The sequence below is a fragment of the Fukomys damarensis genome, unplaced genomic scaffold, assembly GCF_012274545.1.
Source record: "Fukomys damarensis isolate Sample0158 unplaced genomic scaffold, DMR_v1.0_HiC HiC_scaffold_17, whole genome shotgun sequence".
NCBI classification, from domain to species: Eukaryota; Metazoa; Chordata; class Mammalia; order Rodentia; family Bathyergidae; genus Fukomys; species Fukomys damarensis.
Window position 1 is genome coordinate 70,202,773 of NW_022900929.1, and position 10,040 is coordinate 70,212,812.

A 10,040-nucleotide genomic window follows, 5' to 3' on the forward strand; every position below is an offset into this window, starting at 1 on the left:
CTCCTTTGAGAGAATTCGCTGGCACTGCCTGCTACTCTGAGTGCTTAATACACAGTAGCTCGATCTTCACCCTAGCCTTGGGAGGTGGCATTGGTCCCTACCCGTTTTACAGGAGAAAAAACTAAGGCACAGAGGAGTTAAAAGGTTCATCCAGGGTGACAGAGCCAATAAGTGGTAAGTTTACTTCATTATAGCTGGGAATGTAAAATTATAACAAATTCTGTGTGGGGTAAAAATAAAATGTTTAAACTTAAAATAGTGCCACGAGTTTTTATACAGTTATTTCTCAATTTTCAGTATTTTCTTAAGAATACTAACTTCCTAGAGAAATAGGAATGATTAAAAATTATAGTAATGGCATGTTGGTGCATGCCTGTAATCTCAGCACTCAGGAGGCTGAGGCAGGAGGATCGCTGTGAGTTCAAGGCCTGGATTGCATAGCAAGACCTTGTCTCAAAAAACAAAAAAATTACAGTAAACCTATTTATATGTATATATAAGCACATAGTTTTCCTTTTGCCTTTGGCCCCTATATTACTTGCCACAAGATTATCTTATTGAAACTTTTGCTCTTTTGCCTTTTAAACATTTTTATTATATATATTTGCAATTTACAATAATTCCATTCTTCCTGAGGAACTGGTACATACAAGTATAGCATTGTGGTCACTTCTACTCCCCCGCCCACTCCTTCCCCAGGTATCTCTCCCATCTCCACAGAGTCTACCTCTCTGTTTCCTACCAACTGTTTTAATTTGCTCTTTAAATTAGTTATATTTTGGGTCTGTCATATTAGAGAAACTTTCTGTGTCTGATTTATTTCACTTGACATTATGGTCTTAAGATCCATTCCCTTTCCTACAGATGACTCAAATTTATTTTTTCTTTTTTTTTTTTTTTTTTTGTTTTGTTTTGTTTTTGGTACCAGGGATCAAACTCAGGACTTTGTGCTTCTGAGGCAGGTGGCAGCACCACTGAGCTAAATCCCTGGCCCTCAAATTTATCCTCCTTTATGGCTGAGTAGTATTCTACTGCATACATATGCTACATTATCTTTATCCATTATCCATTACCTGTTGAGGGGCATATCGGCTGTTTCCATGATTTAACTATTATGAGTTATGCTGTTATAAACATGGATTAAACTTTTGCTATTTCATGCATGATGGTTTAATCTTCATTTCTAAAAAATTGCATCATATATTATTTTTCTTAATTACTGAGGTTTTTTGGCAATCTCCTTAAATCTTGTGCCTGAGATAAGTGCTTCACTTTAATAGACACACTGATGGTGGGGTAGGGTTCAAATGCGGGCAAATCTGGCTCCAAGTCTATATTCACTTCTGCTTTTTTTGAGACAGGGTCTCACTGTGTAGCCCAAGCTGCCCTCAAACTTGAGGTGATCCTCCTGCCTCAGCCTCCCCGGTGTTAGCGTCATTGTAAACTGAGAAGGGACAGACCCTGACTTGTGCAGCTGTTGTGTCAGGCCTCAGCTGAAACCCACCTGTCCCCAAAGATGTGAGACAAGAAAGTGCCTCAGCCTTTTGATGCTGGAGATCGAGCCCAGGGCCTTGTCACATTTGCTAGGCAAACACTGGACCCCGAGCTACAGCCCCAGCCCGAGCCTCTTTCTGTTGAAGCTCAATAAATTCCATAACACAAAGCCAGGTGCAGTGGCACACAACCGTGGCCCTGGTGGTGGGCAGGAGGCTGAGGCGAGAGGATTCGAGATCAGGACCAGTCTAGGCTCCACAGTGAGGTCAAGGACAGCCTGGACTAGGCGGCGAGACCCTGTCTCAAAGACCAAAAGAATAACAGCAGTCATAACAGCAATAATAATAATAAGACGTGACTCCTTTTTCTGACTGAGCCGAGGCTAATAAGTTAACAAATAAATCTAAACACCCTGGTCTTTCACTGCTCAGTCGAAGCCTCCCCAAGATCTCTAGGCCTGTGGTGGCCCAAGTGAAGAGCAAGTAACAGTCGTTTGAACAAAACCGAAGCCTGTGGCTGACTTGTGACGAGCGAGGCTGGGCTGTGCCCGACGCGGACCGGACCGGCCGCGTCCCCGGGGTTCCCGGCTTCTCCCGCTGCCTGGATCTGCGGCCCTCAGCTCTGGGCCTTCGTGGTTCAGATGAGTGCGTGGCCGGGCACTGCAGCTGCCACAGGAGGGTGAGAGGGGCCGGGAGGAGGGCAGGAGAGCCGTCCTCGTCCGTGCCCTCTTCGGGAGCTCGGGGTCTCCTTCAGCCGAGCACATTGCTCTCTCCCAGGTCGAAATCTGGGCTGTGCAGTGAAGGAAAGGGTGGTGTGGGGCGGAGGAGCGGCAGCTCCCCCCCTCCCCACAGGCCCTGCGGGTCCTCTGGCCTTTCCAGTCAGGCGCAGACACTGGGCCCTCCTGAACCTAATTAGACCACGTTAACGGAACAAGTTGCCTCACATAAAGATACTGAGTGAAAGGACTGCGATTTAGCTCAGTGGCTCGGTGCCTGCCTTGCAATCGAAAGGTCTCGAGTTTGATCCCTGGTACCAAAAAAGACAACAAGTGAAATACAGTAATGAAAATATGAAAATAAAATGCTTTCTTCAACCCCGAGTATTGTGTGTGTGTGTGTGTGTGTGTGTGTGTGTGTGTGTGTGTGAAATGTCACAGTTTTCAGAAATGTATGGCCTGGGAAGCTGGGTGTGGTGATGCATGCCTATAATCCAAGCACTGAAGAGGCTGAAGCAGGAGGATCACTGTGAGATTGAGGCCAGTTTGGTTTACCTAATGACTTCAAGACCAGCCCGAACTACAGCAAGACTGTCTCAAATAAAATAAAATGAAACATTTTTAAAAATTAGCCTTTAGAGAAGCCCTGGCTGCTTTAGTGTTGTAAGAGAACAGATCAGCAGAGTAGAATGAACGCTTATTGACGTAACTGCCACTCTTTGGCAACAACACAGTAGCTCCGAATCACACCAGTGCCGTGATTTATGCTTCCCTGCGACTCTTAAGCTGGGCGCCTGCCTCCTACACCCTCTGTATGATCCTCACCTGTGAGTGTAGTAACTTCCCACCCGGCTGGTTGTATTTTCTCTAGCACTCCTTTCCCGGATGACGGAGGAGGCAGAAGGGGAGGGTTGTCTCTCCCACTGCTGAACTACTGGGAACATGTTTTTTTAGGAGAGAGGATTAATGATAAATGCAGCAATTTCTTCAGGGTGTATTATGTAAAACCCTCTTGAGAACTCTCCTCAGGGTAAAGATCTTGAAGACAAAATAAAGGAAACAGGTAGCATTAGGAACTTCACTTTTTTTCTCCACACCAAGGGCTTTTTAAACCACCCTCCAGCTCTGCTGCAGTGGTGGGGATTGAACCCAGGCCCTTTGGCATGCCAGGCAGAAACCCCACCACTGAGCTGTGTTCCACCCCTAGGATCTCCCTTATGCTGAACATGGGGTCAGGTCCTACACCTTTTCTGCCAATCCACTCACCTTGGATTTAAAAATGTGTCCCTCTGAATAGCAGGACTCTTATGTTAAAATCCTTTAAGCAAGTTTGGCTTTGCTTGAGTTTTATTTCTGAGCGTCCTATATCTAGTAAGTTTATCTGCTACTTCTACAAAACAGCCTTTTCAGAGTAGAGCTGCTTAAAATTTGCGTATATTATGGATGCTCCCCAGACTCTGTGGGGAATAAAACACTGTTTGCGGTGCAATTAAGGAATCGTTTCATCACAGGCAGTGCAGTAGGAAGCATTGTGTCATCACCCAAGCCTGTCATTATTAAGGTTGGCCTAAGGCTAGTCTCACTGAAGAAATGGGGAGTAAGGAGGACTCACGGGAGTTGGCAGTTCACCCTGAAGATGGTTTTGCTGAGAGCGTCCCTCCCTTCTGTGTATGCCTGCTGGGGCAGATAGAGCCTCCTGCATTTGGGGGGAGAAGAGATGGATCCTGAGGGCCTGCTCCTTTCTCAGTGCAGCCTTGCTCTGTAGGGGCACATCTGTTACCTCCGGGCTGGACTCTTAAAACTCTGAACATCTATCCGAGGCTCAAGTCCATTAGGGCTTCTACATGAATAATCTGAGCAGGCTATCAAAAAATCAATAAAAATGCTGGCAGGGGTTGTGGGGAGAAAGGAATCCTTCTCTATTGTTGGTGGGAGTGCAGACTGGTGCAACCACTGTGGAAATCAATATGGAGATACCTCAAAGAGCTACAATTATAGGTTCCATTTGACCCAGCTATTCCCCTGCTGGGTATCTTCCCAAAAGAACTAAAGGAATCATACCACAGTGATATATGCTCACCCATGTTTATAGCGGCACAGTTTGTGATAGCTAAAACTTGGAAACAGCCCTGTTGCCCATCAACTGGAGACTGGATAAAGATGTGGTTTTTCTATAAAATGGAATACTACTCAGCCATAAAGAATGAGAAGCTATAGTCATTTATAGGAGAATGGATGCATATTGAGGCCATACTCTTAAGTGAAAAAAATAAGTCACATGTGTAAATGCCAAATAGTTTCTCTAGGGTGAAAAACTAGAAGTGTAAATAAGGTTCAAATTGTATAACTGATAATGTGAAATAGGAAGAAAAGGGATAAAGGAATAGGGGAAGTGGGAGGAGTAGGAGAAAGGAAAGAAGGGAATAGAAAAAATATGAGAAAATGAAAAACTGGAAACAAAGTCTTTGTAAATATGGAAGGGAGGAGGGGGTGAAGGGAAGGAATAGGGGAAAAATAAGAACCAAGGTCTGTCATGTAAAGGTGCAAGGTCCCAATGATGAATGTAACTGTACTGTGTGCTTAAAAAGTACCAATAAACTCAATGAAAAAAAATCCAAGCAGAGAATATAGTTCAGTAGGCCAACTAGGTTAGGGTGAATCGGCAAGAGACTCAGCCTCCAGACTCACTGAGGAGGGGAACAAGAATCGGTGCAGAGGGAGTGAAGGTGCTGGGAATGGTAGACAACAGCGAGCTGTGTTTTCCAGGAAGACGGTGATGTTTTGGAAATGAGGTGACCAGAACTTCAGGGAGGTGAGGCAGACCCTTCTGAGGACAAAGCAGCAGTTAACAATCATCTTTCCTGTCAGTATCCAGGCTCCATGAAAGTACAACAGCAGAGACGGAAAGGTAGAGATGGGAGGGTTTAAAGTGGACTTCTAGTCTTAGATTTTAGTGTCAGCAGGTTAAGTTGCAAAAACTGTGGAGACCATGAGGAATGTGATTCAAAATACAAACAGAGGCTCAGACAGGAGTGGCTGTGACATGGTCTTGTCCTGAGGGAGCCAGGGGACCAAATGTGACCTTGTAAATCACTCAGGGCTTGGACAGGCTTCCAAGACTGAACGGACACTCGTAGAGCCACATGCCAACATTGGGCTTGGAAGGTCTACAGCGACAGGACCACCTCTCTTCCCCCTGCTATGGTGGTATGGCCCATGCTCCCAAAATACCCTTGTATCTCCATTTTCGTGCTGTGTTGCCCGAGTACCTGCCCTGACTTTTCTCTTGCTAAACTCTGCTCTACCACATACTTGCCTCCTCAGAGAGCTAATTATAAGCCTCTATTTTAGTGCCTACTTACAACGAACGCATGTGTCAAGAGCAGCACATACCTATAGAGAAACGGAAAAGGGTGTAATTTCTAAATGGTGACGCAGCAGCGCTCTCTCTTAGATATGCACCACCGGCTGAGTGATGGTTCAGGGAAGTTGAAATCCGTCATGTCCGGCCAGAGCAGGCCAAGCAGATGCCCAATAACTGTTCTTTGGCGATGACAATGACCTCACGCAGGTTTGTTTGCGTCGTTTACTATTTATATGAATAGGCAGAGAAACTGCTGTGTTCATCAGGATCAACACTCGGGCTACTGCACCGTGGCAACCCCAGATTCACACCACCTTTCTGTCTTCAGGAGTGGTGTTTCTGATGTGACACTAGCTTGGAATGTTTGAGTTTTGGGTCTTGTAGAGTTGTGTGAAGTTTGAGATTTTTAGTGAGAGGCTTTCTTGTCAATGCTGCAGTCTGTTTCTGACCTTTGGCCTTTGAGCCAATTCTGATTTATAGGAATGTTATCACTTCCTCTTCTGCACCTTATGGATATGAGGACAGGGAGGAAAGTAGACACAGGAACCATGAGAGTGGCTGTTTATCTGCACCTCTGATTCTGAAGAAGAAAATCAGCTCTTCCAAACAGTCATCTAGTCAGGGTCTTGAGCTCTGTACAAATAAATGCTCATCCTCTAAATGCAAATAAACACAAGCTGAATATGTATAGAGCTTTCAGGAGATTTTATGTTACAGACAGTAATATCCGCAGGACTGAGAAAAGTTTCCAGGCCTTTCAGAGGCCCTAGTTTCTGTGGATCACACAGGCTTGTGTTGCTGGAAACTGCTGTTCTGTCCGTTGTCCATCTTGAAGATGGGTTGAATGTTTCATCATATTGGCAAGCAGGGGAATGTTTTACCTGCTTGACTAGTTCTCACTATTTTATTCAGGTTTCAGTCAAATGTTTCTACACCTTGCTGGGTGTGGGAGGCTGTGACTCACAGGGAGAGAAGGTATCACTCTGTGTGCACATCCTGGCTGTTGCAGGGGGCCTGAGGACTCCCTCATTCGGGCTGGGTGCCATCTTGTTCTTGTTCCTCCCCTCGTTCTCTGTGTGTGGACATGTGCTTGGCTACTCGCTCCCGAGAAAACCAGTCAGTTGAGTATTCAAATATTAAGTTAATTCTTCTTTGCTCAAGTGGCCAAGCAAGTTTTTACTAGAAACATACACTGGTACCTGAGGAAAGAGGGGGTGGGGAGAAGAGAGCTTGAATTTAAAAGGCAAAGGAAACTAGGAAATAGTTTTAAAATGTTGACTTATGAGTTTGGTGATATGTTTCCATTGTCCATGATCTTTGTGCTCTACACAGGAGTAGACCAAGAAAAAAAAAAATCTTTGTTTTTTTTGTTTTTGTTTTTGTTTTTGTTTTTTTGGTACCAGAAATAGAACTCAGGGCCTCACACTTGCCAGGCAGCTGCTGTGCCACTGAGCTACATTCCCAGACCCAAGAAAATATCTTAATAAGAGTAAACTCAGATTCATCTACTTGTTCCAAGCAGCTTACTTTTTCCTGCCTGGCTCGCTGAAGCTTGGAGAGGCCTTTGACCAGGGCCATCTGAATCATGTGTCACAGTGTGCCTCTTACACCTCTTGCCCCACCCTGGTACAGCTCAGGCGCTGCCAGGGCTTCAGCGCTGAGCAAGCACTAAGCTGGGCTTGGGAGGAAGCAGCTGACCAGGCCCTGCTGTCAATGACCAGTGAAGCCAGGCATAGGGCACCCTTGGGTACCCCTCATTCTCAGAGGCTTATTCACCCCCAGTGCTATTTCCTACTGCTTCTAGAGCTGGAGTAATTTGGTCAAAGCTTTTTCTTTTCTTTTTTTAATATTTAGTGTTAGTAATCTATCAAGAGTTAAACCCAAAGGTGTTAAATCAGGCATCTAGTTAGCTGGTCCCAAAGGCAACTGTATAGGGGGCAGAGAAGTTGCTTAAAAACATTTTCAGGACCAGAGGGCTTCACTGGTCCCTTCTAATAAACATCTAAAGAAGAATTAACACCAAATCTTTCCTGTTTTTCCAAAGGATTCAAATAAGAGGGAATATTTCCCTAACTCATTCCAGGAGACCAGACTTACCCTGATACTGAGGCCAAAAAAAGACACTGCGGCCAAAAAAAGACACTGCAAGAAAAGCAAACTACAGATAACTCTCTGCTGCAAACACAGAGTCAGAAGTCCTCAAAAGAACACCATAAAATTGAACTTAGCAGAGAAGGAAGTGGATTATATACCGTGACCAAGTGGGATTCATTCCTGAAAGGCAAGGATGGTTTAATATCTGAAAACCAATCAGTGTAGTGTAAAATGTCCCATTAGTAGAATCAAGGGGAAAATCATGTGATCACTTCAGTTGATACAACTTTTCATGATTCAAAGCACTCTGAGTTAGGAATAGAGGGAAATTTCCTCACACAGTAGAGATCATATATGAAAACCTCCCAGCTAATATTACTTAATGGTGAGAGACTAAAAACTTTGCTAAGATCAGCAGTAAGACAAAATGCCCACTTTTACTAACATAGTATTGGCAGTATCACAATAGACAATAAAAAGAAAATGTATATTTTTTCTGTTTAGAGATGACATGACCTTACATGTAGATAACGCTAAAGATTCCACACATTAAAAAAACAAAAAGAAGAAGAAAGAAAAGAACTAGAAGCTATATGCAGTAGTGGATACCTATGATCCCAGAGCTCAGGGAGGATCTAAAGTTTGAGTCCTACTTGGGGAATTTAGTGAGACCCTGTCTCAAAATTAAAAAAAAAAAAAAGCAGGAGCTGGAGGTGTTGCTCACTGCTGGGTTCAATCCCTAGTACCACACCAAAAACCAAGCCAAACCAAAGACAAATAAGCAAAACCCAAAACAGAGCTAAAAATAAATTCAGCAAAGTTGCAGGCTCTAAAATTAATACACAAAATAAGTTTCATTTCTACATATTAGCAGTGAGAAATCTGAAAGGGAAATTAAGAAAATTGTTCATAACACCTCGTAATAAATTTAACCAAGGAGGCTAAAGATGTCTATCCTGAAGATTACAAAACACTACTGAAAGAAATTAAAGAAGATTAAACAAAGGAAAAGATGTGCTTGTGTGGACTGGATTATTTAACATTGTTAGGATGAAATTACTACACCCCCAAAAAAGAAACTACTACCTGAACCAATCTGCATATTCAACAAAGTCTCTATCAAAATTATGGTGGTGATATTTTTTTATAAATAAAAAACATTCTAAAATTTATAAAGAATCTCAAAGCATTCTAAATGACCAATATAATCTTGAGAAAGAACAAAATTGAAGGTCTCACATTTCTGATTTCAAGACTTACAACAAAGCCATTTGAATGGCTATTATAAATAGAAAATAACTGTTGGTAAAGGTACAAGATCCCAATGATGAATGTCTGTACTGTGTTTGAAGGTCTCACATTTCTGATTTCAAGACTTACAACAAAGCCATTTGAATGGCTATTATAAATAGAAAATAACTGTTGGTAAAGGTACAAGATCCCAATGATGAATGTAACTGTACTGTGTACTTAAAAAGTACCAATAAACTAAATAAGATATATATATATATATATATAAAAGAAAATAAGTGTTAGTGAACGGAGGTGAGGAACTGGAACCCTTGTGTGCTGCTGATGGGGCTGTAAAATGGTGAAGTGGCTATGGAAAACAGTGTGGTATTTCCTCAAAAAGCTAACCACAGCATTGCCATGAAACCCAGCAACTCTCCTAGGCATATAAAAAATTGAAAAGGGGTATTCACTCAGACCGTGTACAATGGTGTTTATAGCAGCATTAGTCACAATAGCTGAAAGGTAGAAACTGCCCAGTGGGTGGATGGGTTAAACACTTATGATTAAAAAAAAGAAAAAAGAAATAAAATTCTGATACATGTGATGGCATGGGGGAATGGAAACTATGTTATGACAAGTGAAATAAGCCAGGCAAAAAGAACAAAGAAGACAGGAGTCCACTTACACTAGGCACCTAAAATTGGCAAATTCATAGAGACAAAAAGTAAAATAGACCTTGCTGGGGACTGGGAGAAGTGGAAAGGGTACTTATTGCTTCACTTGAATTATGCTTTTGTTTAACAGTGATGAAGTTCTGGAAATAGATAATGGTCATACATGCACAACATTGTGAATATACTACTTAACACCATTGAACCATTGACTTAGAACTGGTTGCAATGCTACATTTTACATTATGTGAAGTTTGCCATAGTAAAATTCTTTTAGAAAACACATTCCATCTGGTGTGGTTGCACTCTCCTGTAATCTCAGCACTCGGGAAGCCTGAGGCAGGAGGATCTCAAGGTCGAGCCCAGCCTGGGCAATTTAGCTACATAGGGAGACCCTGTTTCAAAAATAACAAATAAAAGAGGGCTGGTGATGACATTTAGTACAAAGGCCCTGGAGTTAATACCCAGA

The 10,040-nt window shown here is 42.9% G+C and overlaps 1 long non-coding RNA gene across 2 annotated transcripts; it reads left to right on the forward strand.

Annotated features, from left to right (window-relative positions):
* Positions 1-9: 9 nt before the first annotated feature.
* Positions 10-8,386, forward strand: LOC104867990. Of its 2 annotated transcripts, XR_781927.3 has the most exons (4): positions 10-174; positions 4,976-5,117; positions 5,664-5,780; positions 7,618-8,386. It is a non-coding gene; the product is annotated as an uncharacterized LOC104867990 (long non-coding RNA). The 2 variants fall into 2 exon arrangements; XR_781928.2 differs by lacking the exon at positions 5,664-5,780 and having other exon boundaries at positions 12-174.
* Positions 8,387-10,040: the final 1,654 nt, after the last annotated feature.